At 36.5% G+C, this 22,239-nt stretch overlaps 1 protein-coding gene across 5 annotated transcripts in view; it reads left to right on the forward strand.

Annotated features, from left to right (window-relative positions):
* LOC138758934 (guanine nucleotide-binding protein G(I)/G(S)/G(O) subunit gamma-7) overlaps positions 1-22,239 on the forward strand; it is a 293,656-nt gene that overhangs the window by 33,979 nt on the left and 237,438 nt on the right. For 2 of the 5 annotated variants that reach the window (XM_069928573.1, XM_069928563.1), the window contains one exon: positions 3,501-3,605. The exons of the other annotated variants lie outside the window; for them this stretch is intronic. The gene's annotated coding sequence lies outside the window, so the exon portion shown is untranslated. The remainder of the gene's footprint in view (positions 1-3,500; positions 3,606-22,239) is intronic. 5 annotated transcript variants of the gene reach the window in all.

Below are 22,239 nucleotides of genomic sequence, written 5' to 3' on the forward strand. Positions count from 1 at the left end.
CATTACTTCTGCATTGTAGGCCAATGTTCCTGCTCCCGCCGGGAGCACGATGCTGGCGCTCCAGCACCTTGGGCCATTGCTGCTCCTGCCCAGTAGACCGAGGTTTTTTTTAACTTATCTAATTTACAGATTTGTTCCTGGGAGGCCTGGACAACCCGAAAAATTGGGGTCAACTTATACGCCAAAATATATGGTATTTACACTAAATAATTGTAAGTATTCCCAACAATAGAATCTTCTCAATTATTCAGCAGCTTTGATTGGCCCAATTCAGTCCATAATTTAGACAAAAATTGGCTAAGACTCGAAAATCATAGGAACGGTATTTTGGATCAAAATCCCTTCATCAAAAGAGCTCTATGAACTCGTGTAATGGAATATAATTTATTTCACATTTGAATACAGTATAATATTTAATATGGTATTTCGGAACTGGGTTAACACTGTATCAAAAAATGGGACTCTGAAATATAAATGTCTGTAGGATGAAGATGGCCGTTGTAGGTAACATGTTATCTAATTTTCACTTAAGTCTTTTTTGCAAGTTTTAAAGCTCTGGCTCAAATCAGAAAATACTGGAATTCTTCAACAGGCATCTGTGAGAAGAGAAAGCAAGTTAATGTTGACTTTTTTTTTCTTGTTCTACAAATGCTACTAGACCATTCAAGTGTTTTAAGAATTTTCTGCATTTCTTTAGCTGAAGAAAGTTATTGTGGCTTAAAACCCTGTTTCCATAAATTATTTTCCATTTCAAGAAGTTAGATATGACGATGCTATAAGAAATAAGATGCTCTTTAACTGAGATGCAATTATTTTGTTCAGAAAATTTTACTCTGATACATCTGTAGAAGAATTTGTTTCATTGAACCTCCTCATGAGGTACTCTCATGATGTAATACAGATTTCTTTAAGAAGAAAAGCTGTGTCTCTGAAATTCAAAACAAATAACATTGCAGACTTTTAATAAAATAAATACATCTAAGTACAAATTTGGGATGCAGGGTTAATTTTGATCCTTAAGGTCAGTGAAGGGATATTGTTCATGACATTTAATAGTTTAGAGTAGTAGAGGTCTTAGAGAGTCTGCAGAGAGATATAGAAAGGTGAAGTAAGAGGGCAAAGATCAGTTAGATGGAATATAACAGTCGATGTAAAGTCATCCACTTTGCAAAGAAAAATACTATTTCAATTGAACTACCATATAAATGGTGAAAGATTGTAACTTGCTATTGTAGCAGCCATTCTCTAAAGGGGCCATACACCACCCCCTCCCCTCCTACCCCACACCAGTACTATAGCATATTTAAGGGGGGGGCATGGACTAAAATCATAAAAATAACTTTTATGTTGTTGGTAGGAGAGAAGTCAGGATGAAACCAACTAAACTTAAACTTTGAGCACAGTCCGAAGGGGGCCATAGCCAAAATAAAAGATTGAGAATGACTAGTATAGAGGGACCTGGGAGTGATTGTGCATGAATTGAAAAAGGTTAGTTTGCAGATGCAACAGGTAATCAAGAAAGCAAATGGAATGTTGGCTTCCATTGTTGGAGGGATTCAATTTAAGAGTACGGAAGCTCTGCTGCAACTCTGCAGGATACTAGTGAGGCCACGCCTGGGGTAGTATGCAGCTCTTATCTCCCTTCTTGAGAAATAATCTACTGGCTTTGGGAAATGTGCAGAGTTGAAATGAAGGCATCATTTTATAAGGAGAGATTGAGTAGACGTTGCTCATTGGAGTTTAGAAGGCTACGGGGATCTTCTAGAAACATAGAAAATTATGAAAGGAGTAGATAAGATAGAAACAAGGTTGTTTCCACGAGCAGGTGACATAGCCTCAAGGTTCAGAAAGTAGACTTAAGAAAAGGATAGGAGGGACAGCTTCTGCCAGAGAGTAGTGAATCTGTGAAATTGACTGCTCAATGAAGCAGTAAAGACTGCCTCTTTGAATGCATTTAAGGCTGGAATTAAGGAGCTATATAAATGGAGTCCACAGCCATATCAGCTTTGACCTTATTGAATTGCAGGCAGACCAGACTCAACGAGCCAGATGGCCTACTCCTGCTTTTATTTCATATGTTCTTGTGTACCTTTGTTTACCATTCATTCTTAGTCATTCAGCATTTTGCTTTAATGTACTGAGTATAAGCCTGAGATTTGAAAGTGCAGCTATTGTGAATGAATTATGCAAGAAACATAACAGGCTTTGATAGGTGATTACTTAATCATCATTCATCAAAACTAGTTTAAAATAGGTGGACTTGTAAACACTAGTGATGGGTATTACATAGTGCACCAAAGAAGAGGTACAAGGACTGCCTAAAGAAATCTCTTGGTGCCTGCCACATTGACCACCGCCAGTGGACTGATATCGCCTCCAACCGTGCATCTTGGCGCCTCACAGTTCGGCGGGCAGCAACCTCCTTTGAAGAAGACCACAGAGCCCACCTCACTGACAAAACACAAAGGAGGAAAAACCCAACCCCCAACCCCAACCAACCAATTTTCCCTTGCAACCGCTGCAACCGTGTCTGCCTGTCCCGCATCGGACTTGTCAGCCACAAACGAGCCTGCAGCTAACGTGGACATTACCCCTCCATAAATCTTCGTCCGCGAAGCCAAGCCAAAGAAGCCTTGTCAGTATTGTATAGAAATATCTTGGATATACAGGTACAGTATGTATGATAATGATAAGGCACTGTGACCTTGTGTAGTTGTCCTATATAAATTAAGAATTAACCACTTAGTCTGAGTCTGGAGTTAAAAGCTGGTGAAACTTGCAGAGGTGACAGACTTTATGTTCCTGAGTGAAATTAACAAGTCAGTTAGGTTTTTAAACTCATGAATTCTTAAGTATTTTTATTTATTAACAGAAGTGCCAGGTTGGCACAATTACAATAGAGGAAGGTAAGCAAAATAAATATTAATCTTAAAAATTATTTTAAGATTACCCCATTAGTTTAAACCTGACAGAGAAGAAGATTGCGTAGGTTTACTTTTAATTCAGAATTGTTGACTAAAATCTAAATGTAGAGAATCACAAATGTATTATTAGCTGACTCAGCTTATTGGTTTGTATTTTTTTAAAGACACAATTCAACTCATTTGCCCAAATGTAATCACCAGAACCAAATGTTTCCGATGCAAGATAACATTCTTTAAGGGTATATTTACTGAGCAATCTTTATATTGATTTAAGCTAGTTTCCATTCATTAAAAACATTTTTCACTGATATTGATCTGGATGGCAGGGCTGGATATTCTTTTTGAATTTAGATGAATAACCACTGAATTCATTCTATGTATCTTGTTTATCAGGCAGGAAAATATCAAACTTTGCTTGGAATATTTCAAATAATTTTGAATTTTTACTGCAGTCTAAATTTATCATCTTACTGCCTGCATTAGCTACATTTTCATAATATTTAAAACCAACATCGTATCCCTTTTGAATCCACTCCATTAAAAAATTAATCCACATTTTTCTACTGTCGCTTTCAGCATTTGCAATCTGTTGAAGAGAGGGAACTGGAAATGGTATGGCTCCTGTAAACATACAGTGTCGGTCAGGTTGATAAGGTTCTGAAAGTGCAAGATTCCGTCAAGGTAAGGTTACCTTTTGCACAAGGCCCAAGGTAATGTGTGCTATGGAATCAGCTTTGCACTCACAGAAGCCTTGCCTTTGCAAAAAAATTTGCAAGTCTGGGTCTGAGTTGGAGAACTTTTCATGGAGGTGTGAGGGAGGGGAAAGGATCCAGGACCTCAGTGGTTGGGTCGGGTCATTGGAGAGGAGGTGGAGGTTCATGATCAGCTGTAGGGAGTAGAGTAAGAAAAGTCAGGAAGGAGATTGGTGGTTTGTGGAACAGGCAGGCGATCAGGATCAGTGATGGGGCTAGATTCTTCTGAGAGGAATTGTTGCAGTTGGTTCCTTCAGATGCCAGCTCCACAGCCTCGGATCTGATTAGCCAGGTGTCCATTAAGCAGAAATGAAGTCAGCCTTGCAAGTCTTTGGAAGAACTTCTTTGAAGGCTTTTGTTTCTTAGATGTCATTTTGGCTACAGGGAAAAAGACAGATTCATTGGGTGCTATTGAATGTGGAAGTAACACTATTAACGTCCAACATCCAATTAAAGTTTGCAATTCCTCCTAATGTTGTGCAGTAGTTGATTTGCTGTAATTACACCTATCAGCTTAAGACTCAGAATCAGACAATTTCAGATTTGAGTCTTGCTCTGAAATGAATTAGCTGATTGTAGTGGGCCACTGCAGTTAACCTGTGTCCAGAGTCAAGAAAAGAGCAGAAATGGAGCAGAACTCCTGCTGCTATTCAGTTACGTCCAGGAAGATGACTAGGCAAGCATATTGGGTGACAAGAGGATCTTTTACTGGATTACCGCAATTATGCCTTTCACAGAAGGGCTTCATGCAGTGGTTCTCAACCTTTTTCTTTCCACTCCCATACCACTTCAAGTAATCCCTATGCCATCAGTGCTCTGTGATTAGTAAGAGATTGCTTAAGGTGGTATGTGAGTGGGAAGGGAAGGTTGAGAACCACTGCTCTAGACCCAATTGTTACTGAAATATTTTGCTTGAGAAAAATTGTTATTAGCCCATTTCCTTTGGAGTTATAAAACCGTACACATAACGAGTCTATTAGGTACGATTAAAATAGTACTTTTCAAACTTTTTCTTTCCACGCACATACCACTTAAGTCATCCCTTACTAATCACAGAGCACCTGTAGGGATGACTTAAAGTGGTATGTGCGTGGAAAGAAAAAGGTTGAGAACCATTGGCTTAATATGAAAATCAACCCCTTTGGCATCATAATTTAATTTTATTAGCACACATTCGAGTCCCCATATAAACGGAGGAAAATGTGTTTTTCTTCTCAGTTCTTTAGTTCAACAACTTAATTTCTTGTGTAATTAAACAATATTACAGTGGAGTTTCATATCAGTGGACAATTTGAACTAATTTACCCTTGGGTTCACAAAATATTAAACTACAAATCTAATTTCTTGCTAATACTGAGTAACTATTAGCCCCCCTTTTCCCCAGTATATTAACCATCTCCCTATCCCCTACCTAGCTGTTCTACCAATTGAAACATAACCAAAAGAAAGCTTGCTGATATTTATAATTTCACATCTTGATCCTACTAATGCAAGTAGCTCCATCACTTCCACAGCTATCTCATTCCCTGATCCACTGAGCTCTCTCCATTTTCCACCTGCTTTCATCTCAGGTTGCGAACTACTGAGGTCTCTCCATTCTCCACCTCCTTTCAACAGGGTGCCAGGTTGCCACAATTACAATAGAGGAAGGCAAACAAAATAAATATTAATCTTAAAAATTATTTTAAAATTACCCTATTAGTTTACACCTGACAGAGAAGAAGATTGCATAGGTTTACTTTTAATTCAGAATTGATGACTAAAATCTAAATGTAGAGAACATTTATCCCACCTTTTCCATATTCATCACTACTATTCAACCCACCACCTTCCTTGATCTCCTCCCAGTTAAACTAAACAATTCTATTTGATTTCCTATGAGCTAACATGTTTAATATTGTGCTCCACAATCATCCTTTCCCCATAATTGCCATCTACATCAAAAACTGAAGCACATTGTGCCGTTAAGTAGAGATGTTGCCTTATAGACCAAGAGACCCAGATTCAATCCTTTTTTAAAAAAACTTTATTTATAATTTTAAAATACATATGTATAAAAAACAAACAAGACAAAATAAAATAAACAAAACTACCCTCCCACCCACCCCCCCACCCAAAACAGACCCCTCAAGGGGAGCAAAAAATAATCAGTTAATTATTTACATACGCTGTGTGGTGTCAAACTTACAATAAAAAAAGATAATTCCAAACCCAAAAATTCCAAATAAGGTGACCACATCTGAACAAAAAAAGGATAATTATTATGCAAATAATATGCTATTTTCTCCATATAAATATAGGATCTCAACTCATTATGCCAGCGAACTATATTTAATTCCACATTATCTTTCCATGTAATCGCCATACATTTCCGCACTACTGCTAATGCTAAACAAACAAACGCCATCTGAAACTTGTCCAACCCTAAACCAGTGATTAAAGATATGGTATAACCCAACAAAAAAGTTAATGGATCCAATGGTAATTTAATCTTAAATAATTTTTCCAAAAAGTCTTTATTTTTTTTCCCAGAATAGTTGAACCATATGCTTTATGGGATGCTTTCAAAGCATATTTGCGAGGTCAAATTATTAGTCGTTTGGCAAAAGTTAAGAAACAATTCTTGGCGAAGAGTTTGATTTTGGAGCAGGACACAGCCATTTTGGAAAAAGATTTCAAAAGAATTCTACTGAAGATAAAAAAGCAGCATTGACTAAATTGAAAATTCGTTATAATACATTGAAAACATATCAATACAGAGATCTAAACAATGTTATTATGAATTAGGGAATAGAGCCCATAAGATGCTGGCTTGGCAATTGAAGGCTGAACAGGCTTCGAGGATTATTAATGCTGTAAAAAAGAATTCAACGGTTACTTATAAACCCCAGGAAATTAATGATCAATTTCTTTATTTTATCAAAAGTTATATATTTCTTTCGGGGTTCCAGATTCAGTCCTTTCCTCTGGTGCTGCAGGTACAAGTTTGCATGTTCTCCGTGTGACTGCGTGAGTTTCCACCGGGTGCTCAGGTTTCCTTCACATCTTATAGGCGTGTGGTTTGGTATCTTGCTTGGCCCCTGTAATTTGACTGTAGTGTGCAAGTAATTTGAGGAGAGTTGATAAGAATGTGGAGAGAATAAAGTGGGATGAGTGCAATTGATTGTTAATGATGTGCATCAACTTGGTGGGTTCTGGATCCCATTTCCATCCCCTGCATCTTCCTGTGACTTCAGAGATATTATTATTGCTCCATTTTTAACCTCTTTTTATGTGACACAGTGATTTTATTTTAAAAGTATTTTCAAAGAACAAACTATTTATTTTGCATGGATATTAAGTTTACCTTGGAGACATGCAAGAGACTGCAGATGCTGGAATAGATGAGGATCATTCAGTTGGGAATTTAAGAGTTTGCCAGGTTTAATTGTAATGTTATCACAACTGAACTGGAGAAATTAAAATTATTGAGTGAGATACTTTCCAAGATTGTAATGTTTAATTCCTCAAGGATGCACATTAACTCCAATTACAGTTACGACTTATTATGTAAATTGGTGGCACAGAACTCTCGCAAAATTTCAAAATGAAGGCGATAGGGAAATGGCCTTAAAGGAAGCATTAACATTACCAAGGTTAGTTTCCCTTAAAGAGGCAAGCTTGGATATTTAACACCATGGATTCTTTGGCCATGTTTTTGAGTGTTATACAATATAATTTAATTTAGACATACAGCATGGTAGCAAATCCTTCTAGCTAATGAGCCTGTATCGCCCGAATACCCCAATTAACATACAAACCTGATACCTTTTGATGGGTAGGAGGAAACTGGATCACCCAGAAGTAAGTAATGCAGGCACAGGGAGAATGTATAAACTCCTTACAGTCAGTGCCAGATTCAAACTTGAGTTGCTAGCAGCTGTAATAGCATTGCAGTAACAGTTTCAGTGTGGGGGAGTAAAAAAAATCAGAAACTTATTGGAAGCTGCATGGTATGTAATTTTCCTTTCAAGTTCACAATATAACTGGATTGCAAACTCTAAGAGGAGTCTTACAACCCATAGTAGGCTACATATGAAGAAGGAAAATGTCCTAATGCTTGCCCCGTCCATGTCAGATTGACTGAGCAGTCATGAGATTGATATTGTAGAACACTTCTCAGGTTGGCTCCCTTTAAGGGAAATACTTACCTGGCTCTTCTGGAGGGAACTGACCTCAGAAGCAGAATAAAGCAAACTATCATTCTTTGCACAGCACGTTTTGCATGACTAAAAAGAATCAAATTTCCAGCCAAGGTTCCCCGAAAAGAATAAAATGGACTTTGCAACAACAGCTTTAATTCTGCAGTGCTGTGAGCTGCTGGCTATGGGTACCTATGCTTCTAAATCAGACAAAAGGGTGAGTATTTCTGCATCATGGCAGACCTTGAGCTTTGTGTCAGATTTGCACTCTTGTTCTTCGAAAACCATTTTCTTCAGGCACACTGGAGGTAATGTGTGGATTTTTTTCATTGCATGCCATGCAAGAAGCATATTCCATCTTGTGAATTGCTGCACTATTACCCATTTTAAAATCAGAAACTCCATCACCCATGTGTCTTTGCAAGAACAACTGTTGTTATTTTTTTCATTAACCTGCAATTAATATCCCCTCCCCAATATGTAGTGACTGTAACCAGAAACGATCTGTCACAGAATCTTGGAGACGCAAGGGATGGAAATGGGCTCTTCAAACCACCAAGTCGGTGCACACCATCAACAATAAATTACCCTCATCCCATTTTATTCTCCCCACATTCTTATCAACTCTCCTCAAATTATACCCTTCACTTGCTCACTGCAAGACTCGTACAAATTCTGTGGCATGTTCACGTTGATAAATTCTTATTCTGAATTATAATTTAATAATTTTAAAACTGTTGGCAACACTTGTTTTACTCTGTCAAATTTCAGTCTGTTCAGGATGAAAAGAGTTTAAGTGTGATATGACACAGTAATGAAAAAAAAACATCTTTACATGATTCAGACAATGATTTACCCAATATTAATAGAACTAAGTCATTCTGATGAAATTGTAAAACAGTATATAAGTAATTAGCAGTTACTGCAGCCTTAACATAGCATAAAAAACATTATTTTTTTCCGGGTAACAGAAAGAATACTTAGACAAAAAAAGGAAGGTGAATACAGTCAGGGAGTTTGAGGGTTTCTGTGATTCTGATTCCAGAAAACCTCAACCATCAGCCTCCTATATCACAAACTTAATCGGAGACTCATTTAAAACTCTTACTTTACATTGTTGTCAAAATGAGATAAAGTGACTTGCTCCAAATTTCTGTATGAAATTCACATTTCACCATGGAGCAGGAAACAGTCTCCTGAGGAATGCTCGAGCAGGACAAGCACTGGAAGACCTATCTGCACTTTTGGATATAGTTCTGTGTCTGAGATCGGCACTGCTAAAATTATCCCTAGGATTTTAGCTTCATTGTTGGTTGTTATATACTTATTTAACATGTTCATTTCATTCTTCATGCATCCACTTTTTAGGATATCACCTCTCATTAATTAGCCTTGAGAAAGCGTTTGTGAACTGACTTCTTGAACTTCCACAAATCATCAAGTGGAGGCATTCCCAACTGTAGTTGGCTTGGGAGTTTTCAGGATTTAAACCCAGCAGCAATAAAGGAATGGGGACATTTTATTATGCAAGGGTGGTGTATGACATGGAGAGAATTATTCAAATGTTAGTATCCTCAATGAAGGCTCTTCGATCTTCTATTTCAATACTGGATATATCAATGTCATCAGAGAATAATTGTGTTTTTTTAAAAATACATAATACTTTGCACGTGTTTGGATTGAATTTCATTTCATGTATCTTATTAACTTGCCAACATACTTTCTCTCGCTCAGTGTGTGATTTCTGAACCTGCTTGATCAATTCCATTGTCATTCTTAGCCCGTTCTATATATCCACTAACCGCAGCATCACTTATAAGACATTTGTGCTTTTTTCCACATTTCATGTTTAAGTTCAAATTTAAATATTACATGGCATCACATGCATCTCTGAGATGTTTTTGCCCTGTGGGCCATGCAGAATTTCTACTTATCAGTAACTGTAAACTATTCAAGGAGAAAGATAACTGTATGAAAGGAGAGAAATGTAAACAAGAAAGAAATTTAATCTGACTGTGGAAAAAAAGTCTTCAGTAATAAATAATAGGCAAAGTAAAGAGTTCTTAAATGAGCCTTGATTGAGTATGTCCTATCGGAGCCTGAAAGCTGATGGGTAGCAGAAGTTTTGCTGAGGTTGCTCTTCCTTTAACCAACCTTTTGAAGAAAGGGGAGAGATTTGAGTGGACTAAAGTTTGTCAGACAGCTTTGGAAAACTTAAAGGAGATGCTATGAAATTGCCCTGTGTTAAAATCTCCTGATTTTGACAAACCATTTTGTTTAGCAGTGGATGCCAGTGAGGGAGTAGCAGGTGCAGTTTTATTGCAAAAACATAATGAAATTGACCATCCACTTGCCACCTTTTCAAAAAAATTCAATGTTCATCAAAGGAAGTATTCCACTATTGAAAAAGAACTGAAAAAGAAATTTGCTCTGCAGAATTTTGACGTACATCTCAGTACCACTCATGAACCTATTATGATATTTACTGACCACAATCCTCTGGTGTTTTTGAATAAAATGAAGAATAAAAACAGAAGATTGTGAAACTGGTGTTTAATATTTCAAAAATATATTCTGTAAATTAATCATATTGGAGATACAAATAATGTGATAGCAGATTGTTTGTCAAGATGTTAAAATTGATCATGTATAGAAATATTTATTCTCAACATTGGGTTACTTTATTAAAACATGTTATATATTGTGTATTGTTATCTCTTTAGTGATTTTAAAGACAGTTTAGTTATAACTGAATGTTAACTCAAGAATTAAAATTCCTTGAAAGGGAGAAGGTCTGACAGAGTATATATAGATATGTTTTTGAGAGATAAATTGGGAAAGGTTTGTTAGAGTAGGTTACATGTAAGAACTTTAAAAACAAATCTTATTTGAAATACTGGAGCTCTGCCCAATGCTAGACATATCGGGGCCTCAGAGCTTTTGTAAGAGCTTTGGAGAGTGCCCAAGTGACTTCACTAATGGATTGTTGTTTACAAAAGGCAACAGGTGAAAGAGCTTGTTGGAGCTGCATATTGTCTGGAGGAAAGCTTGCTGTTGTAAGAGGGTCATGTGCTTTTTCAAACAGAGAGAGTAAAACAGGCTTGCTCTCAGAGAGAGAGAGAGAGGGGGAGAGAGAGAGAGAGAGAGACTGAGACTGAGATCACTTGTACAGTATTACAGCCAGCAGACAGCAGCTAGGACTGGAGCAGGACAAGCTCACAAGCTTGTAGAATGCCCCATTTTGGAAGACGGCCTGATCAAAGCCCTTGTGGTTCATGCAAGAGGAGAGGACTGGCTGGAATAAGGGAAACAAAAAGGAACTCTGTGGTGACCTGAAAGAAAGAGGTTATCATCTGGAGAACCCTGATGGGGCATGTTTCTTCGGCAAGACACTGAAGTGAACAATAAATCTCTCTCTAAACACCAACATGAACCTCCCTGAGTGGTAACCATTTACCTTTCAAGCACCAAAGCCTGGTGAACTTTATAAATGTTAAATTCTGTGCACAGTATAAGCGTTGCCTGCAACCAGTGAACTTGGAGGAATGAGAAGTGAGATTGGACTGTGAACCAAAGAACTTTTCTGAACTTACACACACATTACATACATATGCGCTGAGAATTAGAAAGGGGTTAAGTTAGGTTAGTTAAGTCATTAGCAATAAATTAAAGTTTGATTCTATTTTCATGTTTAAAGATAATTAAAAGCAACTTTTGTTTAAGTTGCTGCTGGGTTTTGGGGTCCTCTGGGGTCGTAACACAATCATAATTTTATTTTTCTTTATGAATTTAGATATATAGCACAGTAACAGGACTATTTGTCGCACAAACCTGTGCCACCCATTTACACTCAATTGACCAACAGCCCTGGTATGTTTTGAACAGTGGGAGGAAACTGGAGCACCCAGAGAAAGGCCATGCGAACGTGGGAGAATCCAAAAACTCCTTAGAGGCAGCGTCAGATTTGAACCCCAGTTGCTGGTGCTGTAATAGCGTTGCACTAACTGCTACACTAACCATGCCGCCCTTGCTTTAAGTTCCGGTGGAAATTTTCCCAGAGTCGTTGAATGGTTGACTGAACTAGTCTTGTTTTTCCAAAGTCACAGTTTATTTGTTGCATTTAGTGTTTATGTGTAAAATTAATATAAATGCGTCAGACTGCTGTTGCCATAACATGTGTTGGTGGTGGGGGGCGCAAAGAGAGCAGTTATCCCTACATTTTACTCAGATTTCTCACTGAAAAATTCATACTTGGCAAAGGTGTTGAGTAATTTTAATTGTTTATTGCTGCAAGTCTTCGGGATTACTCTGGGCCTAATTTCGCAATCATTAAAATGAGAACTAAACTCAGTCTACAATGACAAATTTCTACTGCAGTTCACAGGTGTATACTTTCTTTCCATTTTGTGACCCTTCCACAACAAGACCCTTCTGTGAGCTGGTCTCAGCACGTGTTGATTGATTGTAGGCCTCCAAAGATCGACACAAACCTATTTTCCTGAGCCTACTGGATACGAGGCCCTAACCAACAGCAACAGAAATTCAACAAGACGAGGGCTACTTTAACAAAATTGCTTTTATTTTCTTAATACAGAACAATAAGTTCAATATTTAACTTATCACTATTAAGTTACTTAACTTAAACCCCCTCCTAAGTCAAGCACACGTGTGTGTGCGTTCAGGATGGTTCTTTTTCACTGCTGTTCACTTCTCCAAGTTCACTGATTTCAGGCAGTTTTCAGTATTGTGCACAGAATTAAACAGTCATTACATTCAACAGGCTCTGGTGCCTTAAGTCGTTACCGGTCAGGAAGGTCTGGTGGTTGCAGAGAGATGCAAACTGATTTCCTTCAATCTGCAACTGAAGTGTCTTTCCGAAGAAATGAGCCTTCTTCCAAGTTACCGTAAAGAGTTCTTCTTTTCCTCTAATGCAGGAGAAACACAACAACCAGTCACTACAGAGATTTGGAATAGGCTGAGCTCAGAACTCAAAATCTGTCTTTAGCTGGCTTTTCACTTTGCCAGACTTTCACTGACTGCTGCAGCTTTTATCTCTCCCCCCCCCCCCCATTTTCAGTTTCTCTTTCTTTGAAATGTTTACTTGTGAAAAGTGACCTCAACTACCTAATCTTATTCCCCCTTTTTAAACATTTATTTTATTAACTTATTCCATTACACGACTGTGTACTAGCTGCCTCAGGAGTAGTCAGTTTGATTGTGGGTTTGTAGCTTTCTTTGCTTTCACAAGGGAGCTGTTTTTATCCCTTATCCAAATCTTATCCCTTAACCAATAGGTTGGAAAGTTCACTTGTCAAGAAGAGTTGACAAGTTTATTCTGACCCAGTATTAGCAATTTCGAAGAATATGTACAATGTGCTTGAACTTCTTGGTTAAAAGCTGCATGATTTTTTTCAGATCAAAAGATGAACAAAATGGTTGAAAAGGCTTAATAATGATAATGATTATCAGTTTATTGGATTAAATAAATTATTTTAAAATACATTAAAAATCATGATATTGAAGGAGAGTGCTTTCAGGAATTAATTAGAACGTATACCTTTTTAAATCCTGCATATAATCTGTGGTCCAGGTTGCATGTGGGTACCATTGTATGATGGCAATAACGCCACAAATAGTTTTCAGAATGCCATGACTATAAATTTACCCACAGGGTTAAAAACAGAATAAATGCTAAGTGCTTATATTGAGGTAAAGACTAAAATGGAACTAGGAGTAAATCTGATGGTCTTCTTGGGGAAAGACCTGGATGTATACGTTGAATTGATAAAATGAAGCTAATACATGGTGGTTACATAGTGGAATGTGAATTCATATTCATAAGAATATGAATCTTATCATATTCTCCTTTTTTAAAAATATTAGGTTTGTCTTGTTTAGGAATAATTCCGGGTCAACACGTTTAGCATATTACAGATTCAGTGAACCAGCTTTGATTCGGGGTCTATCTTTAAGGAATTTGTATGTCCTCCCCGTGACTGCATGTGATTCCTCTGGGAATCTTCCCACCCTCCAAAAACATAAAAGGTTTGAGCAGCATAGCCTCATGAATTGGATGGGCCTGTTACTCTGTTGTATCTCTAAAATCTAAAAAAAAGTTGAACTGTCTGATGCTTCTTTCTTCAGAGAAGATGAATGAAGCTTTATGGAAGAATTTTAAAGAAAGGATTTTTCCATTTTGGGGAGAGCCCACGACTTTGGATTGATAAAGCATTTAAAAATATTCTAGAAGATGCTGGAAAAACACAAGCCAAACAATATTTTTGGCGAGAGAAACTGATTTAGTGTTTTAAATATATGACTATTGTTAGGTCTGTTTTGTTCATGAATGAGTGAGACAAACACCAGGCTGAGTCGAAATCAGGGTTCTTTGTTCTTTATTACCGGATTGTAACACTTGCGACTAACAAAGTTAGTCAGAGAATGCATTCTGCCGTTATCAGCAAAATGGTGATTTTTTATACCCTTGGATACATGCTTAGAACATCATCATATCATTACTTGTCCAATGACTAAAACTGTTGCTATCCTTTCCCTGCTAGCTTCCTGCCTCTCAATCCATCAATGTCTCTCTTATCTTGTAAGTACAAGGATGCATTTACATCTTGTTACAGCCCTGTACATTCCCATCTCATGATGTTTTACCTAACAGGAGTACAAGGACACCTCCCCTTCTTGTTACTGCCCTGTACAGGGTAACTCCCTACACATTCCCATCTCATGATGTTTTACCTTACACTATCAACCATAAATATACGGTAGTTACTAAAAAATAAAAAAGGAAATTCAGGAGAATTTTGTAAATGTTGAGAATAATTAAGATGTAGCACTCGCAACCACTTGGAGTATAAGTAGCATTAATGCACTGGAATATAGTTGAACATAAAGAAATAATGATATGATTGACTGGGGATGGTTAATAAGAATATCAGATGTTTTTCTAGAGTTAATACACTGGAATGAATCTCAGGCTGAACAAGGCTATGTCTGATACAATTATTGTGTACTGAGAATTTGTCTGGTCACAAGAAACAGTTTGTAGGTATATTATCTTAGTGGAAAAGTTATTACTATTGTTTTGACACAAAATTTTGAATGGAAAAGATATTTTAATGATATCTGTTATCACTTTTACTGTTAAATGCCATTAATGAAACCTTAAGAATTCCACCAGTGATCCTCCAACTTCCTGGTCCTCAGGCTGTGAAATATGCCTACTGAACCTGAACTAGGTTAATTCAGTAAGTACAGTGACCCCTTTGAAATCATTGGGAAAAATGAGCAAATTAACTATCAAGAGAAATGCACATAAATTGAATTGAATAGATTTTTTTTGAATATTTAAAGTGTTAAACATGGTTTCAAATATATTTCAGAATTCAAATATAATAATATGTTTAAGTATCAGATACATGATGATAATTCCCCAACACCCCCTCCACCCATCCCCTTACAATCCCAAGAAAAGATGAAGAAAGAAAATAAAGTACAAAATAAAGTGTTAAAATAGAAAGAAAAAGAACAAAAGATAAAAGTAAAAATAAAAAGAGACAGAAAAAGAAATGAACTGCTCAAAATGTTAAAATCCATCTAATCTAAAATTCATATTGAATTCATTGTTAATAGAGTTCCACGCAGGTCTTAGAGGTTAAAAAGAACATTTAGAAATATAAAAAAATTAAAATTCAATACTCTTTTTGTAGATACTGGTGCCAAATTTGTAAAAATATACCATATTTTTTCCTTAAATTATACATAATTTTCTTGAGTGGAACACAACTGTACATTTCTGATTTCCATCGTTTCAAGTGTAAATCAGATTTCCAAGAAACGGCAATATATTTTCTGGCCACTGTTAATGCAATTTTAACAAATTCTATCTGGTATTTTCTTAGTTTCAATTTAGGTCATATCTCTACAATATTACCTAATAAAAACAATTCTGGATTTAGTGGAAATTAGATTCCTGTAATTTGTTTTTTTTTAAATCCTATTTCCATCCAGACCATGTTGAATGTAAAAAAGTTCCTACCTCTTTGCCATATCTAAAACACTGATCTGATAAATCTGATTTCCATTCATTTAATTTTTTGTGCTGTGAAGTATATCTGGTGTAGAAAATTATATTGTACCAGTCTATATCTTACATTTATCATATTAGTCATACAAACTCAACATAAATCGGCCCAATTCTTTTCATCTATTGTTATGTTTAAGTCTGTCACCCATCTTTGTCTAGATTTATGAATCCGGCTTAGGGCTCCCCACTTGAAGTAAATGATAAATTGCTGAAATAAATTTCTTTGCATTTCCCTTTTTAAAGTCTGTATATCACTACAATTTGACAAATACATTGTTGGACCTAACTTATCACTTAAATGTGGTCTGATTTGAAAATAGCAAAATATTGAATTATTAAGGTTACTATATTTATTCTTAAGTTGTTCAAATGACATTAATTTCCCTTGCTCATAACAGTCTTCAATGTATCTGATCCATTCACAAGACCAAATTTCAAAAATTTGATTATCTAATGTACAGGGTATGAGTCTGTTAGGAGTCAAAGTGGTTTTAAGAGATAAATTACACCTTATTCCAATTTCTGTATTGGTATTATGCCAAATTTTCATCAAATGTTTCAATAGAGGAGTTTTTCTTTCATCAATTAATAATTTTGCATACCATTTGTATATAAAATATTCTGCTTTTCTCTCTCCTATTTTATCTAAATCTATTTTTATTCAAGCAGATTTTCCCTGCTCTTCCAAAAAAAAGTAATAAATTTTATTTGAGCTGCTCTATAGTAATTTTTTTAATTAAGGAGCTATAAATCTCCCAATTCATATTTCCACACTAATTTTCTATAGAGAAGAGACTCTGGACATTTTACCTTTCCATAAAAAATTTCTAATATATTTATTTAGTACCTGAATTTTTTTTTAGGTATTAATATAGGCAATGATTGAAAAATATGTTGTATTCTGGGAAATAAGTTAATTGTTACACAATTAACTCTTCCTACTAATGTTATAGGCAATGTTGCCCATCTATTTAAATCTTCTTCAACTTTTTAAAGTAATGGTAAATAATTCAATGTATATACATTTTGTAATTTATTATCCATATGAACTCCTAAATATTTTATTCCTTTAGCTGGCCATTTAAACTAAGTATTTCTTCGGCAAATAGTACAATCCTCTCTTGCGAGAGGCATAATTTCACTCTTATTCCAATTTATTTTATAACCAAAGACATACCATATTCTTCTAACATTGAATGCAACTTTTGTAATGAATTTGCTGGTTCTGTCAAATATATCAGGACGTCAACAAGAAATAAACATATCTTATGTTCTTCTTGATTGTTCCTAAAGCCCTTTATATCTGGATCCTTGTGAATTGCTTCTGCTAAAGGCTCTATAGCTAAAATAAACAACACTAGTGATAATGGGCATCCTTACCTACTAAATCTTGTTAATCTAAATGGAGCAAAAATCTGACTATTTGTTACCACTTTGGCTTTTGGTTCATGATAATGTTATGGGACCAAAGTACTCCAAAACCGAGCAGCAATAGAACTTCACCAAGACAAATGGTTACTTAAACAAAAGTTACTTTTAATTTTCTTTAAACATAAAAACAGGATCAAACCTTAACTTATTACTATTAACTTAACCTAACTTAACCCCCTTCTAATTCGAAGCACGCATATATAATGTGTGTGTAAGTTCAAAAAAGTTATTTGATTCATAGTCCAATCTCACTTCTCACTCCTCCAAGTTAAATGGTATCAGGCAATTATTCTACTGTGCACAGAATTTAACATTTATGAATTTCACTAGGCTTTGGTGCTTGAAAGGTAAATGGTTACCACTCAGGAAGTTCTTGTCAGTTTTCAGAGAGAGATTTGTATATAAAATATTCTGCTTTTCTCTCTCCTATTTTATCTAAATCCATTTTTACTCAAGCAGATTTTTTCCGCTCTTCCAAAAAAATGTAATAAATTTTATTTGAGCTGCTCTATCGTTGGACTCAAACTGATTCCTTCCAATCAGTCACTTCAGTGTCTTGTTGCAGAAACTTGCCCCATCAGGGTTTTACAGATGATAACCTTTCTTTCATGTCACCACAGAGTTCCTTTTCATTTCCCTTATTTCAAGTGAAACATTATACAGTCAGCCATCTCCTCTTCAGGCCATAAGGGCTTTGACCAGGCTGAACTAAGAACTTACAACCCATCTTTAAAATGTTTTTTTTTTCCATAAGCTTGCCAGCTTGTCATGTTCCAGTCCCCACTGCTGCTGCTGAACTGTAGAACTGAATTTCTCTCTCTCTCTCTCTCTTTCTCTCTCTCTCTCTCTCTCTCTCTCTCTCTCTCTCTGTCTTTCTCTCTCTCTCTCTCACTCACTCAGAGAAAACCACATGACCCTCTTAGAACAGCCAGCTGCGCTCAGACAGACTGTCAGACTGTGGCACTGGACCCAATCTTGAGTTTGTTCATCTGTTTGTTTCCAAAACAATAATCCATTACTCCACAGCATGTCCAATTAACACCTACTTGTGAAGTCTCTATAGGTGTTCTTCAAATTTTTTGCAAAGGCACTCGTAGCCTGGACTATCTGGCATGAGCAGAGCCCTGGCATTTTAAATGAGATCTGTGTTGTGAAGTGTTTGTAACCTATACTAAAAAAAACTTGCCACAATTTATCTCCTTTAAAACATATCTATATACAATATAAAATATAACATAATCTGTCACAATAGAGAGCTCTTATCCAATTTATAAAAGTTTGTCCCACTCCAAATTTTTCTAATACTTTAAATAAAAATTCCCATTCTAATCTATCAAATGCCTTTTCTGCATTCAGTGATACTGCTACACTGAAATCATCTCTTTTTTGTGCTAAGTGAATTATACTCAGTTATCTAGTTATATTATCAACTGACTGCCCCTTTTTCACAAAACCTATTTGATCTATATTTTCACGTGTACTGAGATAAAATTTAAAAAGTTGTGTGCTATCCAGGCAACACAACTTATACAGCATAAAGTACAATAATAGATAAATAAATAAGATAACAGTGTAGGGAATAGTGTTACAATAAGGCAAATTGTGCAAGGTATGGAGAAAAGTGCAGATGAAAGAAACAAAAGAATGTAAGGGCATAATTTGCCAGTATGAGGTCCATGTAATATTCTGATAACAGCAGGAAAGAAACGGTCTTAGAATATGAAGTTTTGTGTGTTCAAGTATATGGATCTTGCCCAATGGAAGGAGGGAGAAGAGCATATGATATGAAAGAGCTGAGATGAGATCTTTAACACATGAGCATTATTCCCCAGACAGCGGGAGTCGACGGAGGGGAGATTGGTCTGGCAGATGGCTTGAGTTGCATTTATAACTTTCTGCAGTTTCTTGTGATCTTGGGGAGCAGTTCCTGAACTGAGCCATGGTGCATCCGGATGGGATACTTTCTATTGTGTATCTATAAAGTTTGATAAGAGGCCTCGGGGACATTCTAAACTTTTGCAGGCTTCTATGAAAGTCATCTTTGGTGGTTGGATAATGACTAACGAATTTAAATTTTAACATTTTTCATTTTCTGTATTCTGAGTGATTTTCAAATGTTACCATAAGATGTAGGAGCAGAATTAGGCAATTCAGCTGATCGTTTGCTCCACCATTCAAATCGTGGTTGATGTATTTTTCCTTTCAACCCCATTCTCTTGCCTTCTCTCCATAGCTTTTGACACCCTAACTAATCAAGAATTTATCATCCTTTGCTTTAAATATACCCAATGACTTGGTCTCCACAGCCATATGTAACCATGAATTCCACAGATTTACAACTGAATAAATTTCTTCTCATCTCTATTCTAAATTATTTTTCTTTTATTCTAAGGCTGTGTCCTCTGGTCCTACACTCTCCACTACTGAAAACATCTTCTCCACGTTCATTCTATCAGCCCTTTCAATAAAATCTTGATTTGAAGGGTACCAGATATTTGTGGGATAAACTAATACATACAGTGCCTTCCATCTTATTTGGAGCAAAGACACTTATTTTTTCCTTTATTTGCCTCTGTGTTCAACAGTTTTAAATACGCAACCAAACAATTCACATGTAATTGAAGTGCACAGTCCAGATTTTATTTCAAGTTATTTGTATACATTTTGGTTTGACCATGTAGAAATTACAGCAACTTTTATACAGAATCTCCACAATTTAGGAAATTTGGCTTACTGGTGGTTGTGATTACTCAGGTATGTTTAATTGCTTCATTGGTGCAGGTATGAGGGACCAAGGCTTGCTTCAAAGCTTTTGATCACTTTTGGAATCTGAAGATGCCATTTTTCCACATGAAGACCAGAGTTGTGCCAATCAAAGCCAAAGAAGCCATTATGAGGCTGAAAAACAAGGATAAAACAGTAAGAGACATTGCCCTTAGGATTACCAAAATCAACAGTTTGGAACATCATTAAGAAGAATGAGCACACTGGTGAGCTCAGTAATCACAAAGGGACTGGTATTCCAAGGAAGACCTCCACTGCTGATCACAGAAAAATTCTCATCATACTGAATGAAAACCCCCAAACATGTCTAACAGATCGGAAACACTCTTCAGGAGGCAGGTGTGGATGTGTCAATGAGTACTGTCCACAGAAGACTTCATGAGAAGAAATATGGAGGCTACACTGCAAGATGCAAACTATGACAAAGGTTCTATGCTTTGGATCTTGGGCAGTTCCTTTATGCCTCCACACTTTGCTCTTGCCATCACTCTGATACAGGTTAATCTGGGTCTTTTCTGTCCAAGAGACCTTTTTCAAGAATTCTGCAGGCTCTCTTAAATACTTTTTGGCAAACTAATCTGACCATCCTTTCTGTTGCAAACTTGTGGTGCATTGTAGCGTCTGTATTTCTTTTCATGAAGTCTTCTGCAGACAGCAGTCATTGACACATCCACCTGCCTCCTGAACAATGTTTCTGATCTGTTGGATGTACATTTGACGATTTTTTTTTCCTTCTTCTCCTTCATTATGATGAGAATTTTTCTGTCATCGGCAGTGGAGATCTTCCTTGGCTGACTAGTACATGAGCTCACCAGTACGCATTTTCTTCTTAATGATGTTCCAAACTGTTGATTTTGGTAATCCAAGGGTTTTGGAGATATTTCTTACTGTTTTATTCTTGTTTTTCAGCCTAGTAATGCCTTCTTTGACTTACATTGGCACATCTCTGGCCTTCATGTGTAAAAATGGCAACTACAGACTCCAAAGGTGATCAAAAGCTTCGAAGCAAGCCTTGCTCTCTGATACCTGCAGCGACGAAGCAATTAAACATACCTGAGTACTCACAAACACCTGTGAACCCAAATGTCCCAAGCATTATAGTGCCCTGAAATGAGGAGACTCTGTATTAAAAAATGCTGTAATTTCTACATGGTCAAACCAAAATGTACAAATAATTTGAAATAAAATCTGGACTGTGCTCTTCAATGACATGTGAATTGTTTGATTATTAACTTAAAACTGTGGAGCACAGGGCCAAAAAAAAGGAAAAAAAGTATCTTTGTCCCAAACTGTATGGTTGGTGTAGCGGTTAGTGCCACACCTTTACAGCACCAGCGATCGGACCAGGGTTCGAATCCCATATGTTCTCCCCATGTCTGTGTGAGCCTTCTGTGGGGGCTCTGGTTCCCCCCCCCCCACCATTCAAAACAGGTGTAGGTTAATTGGGCCGGACAGACAAATGGGCCGAAGTGGCCTGTTACTGTGCTATATGTCTAAATTTAAATATAAATTATGGAGGGCGCTGTATATTTACTTCAGTCTTTCTTTACTGCTCGATTGAGTGCTGCTTTTTAAGCTTCCAAGACATTCACATGAAATATCATGATGGAAAGGGTGTTCATCTCCTTATAGAAATGCTTCTAATCATTCACAAAGATGCTGGATTCCTCTCTTTATAATATGAAAATAATACACAAATGTGAGGCAAAAGCATTGATGTAGAGGTGCCATTTAAAATGTTTGTCTTTCCTTTTGATGAAAAGAGAAAGAAAGCCTTCAGTAACAGCTTTCTGCTACTTTAATGGAAACTGACCAGCTTTGGAGGACAATGATGGATTTCTCATTTACCAGAAGAATTGTGCAGATTTGTGTTTGCATGCATCTTATTGATTTTATACTAAAACTTGATTATTTTACTTGCTGATCTTGATTTTTACTTTGTTAGCTCACCTATCATCTCCGTGTTTATGAATCTATCGCAGCTTCAAGACCAGCAGTCTCAAATGTTTATCCTTGTGTTCAAATTTATGGACCCACTCCTCTATACCCACTGTTTCCATCACATTCTT

This window comes from Narcine bancroftii, chromosome 1, assembly GCF_036971445.1.
Source record: "Narcine bancroftii isolate sNarBan1 chromosome 1, sNarBan1.hap1, whole genome shotgun sequence".
NCBI classification, from domain to species: Eukaryota; Metazoa; Chordata; class Chondrichthyes; order Torpediniformes; family Narcinidae; genus Narcine; species Narcine bancroftii.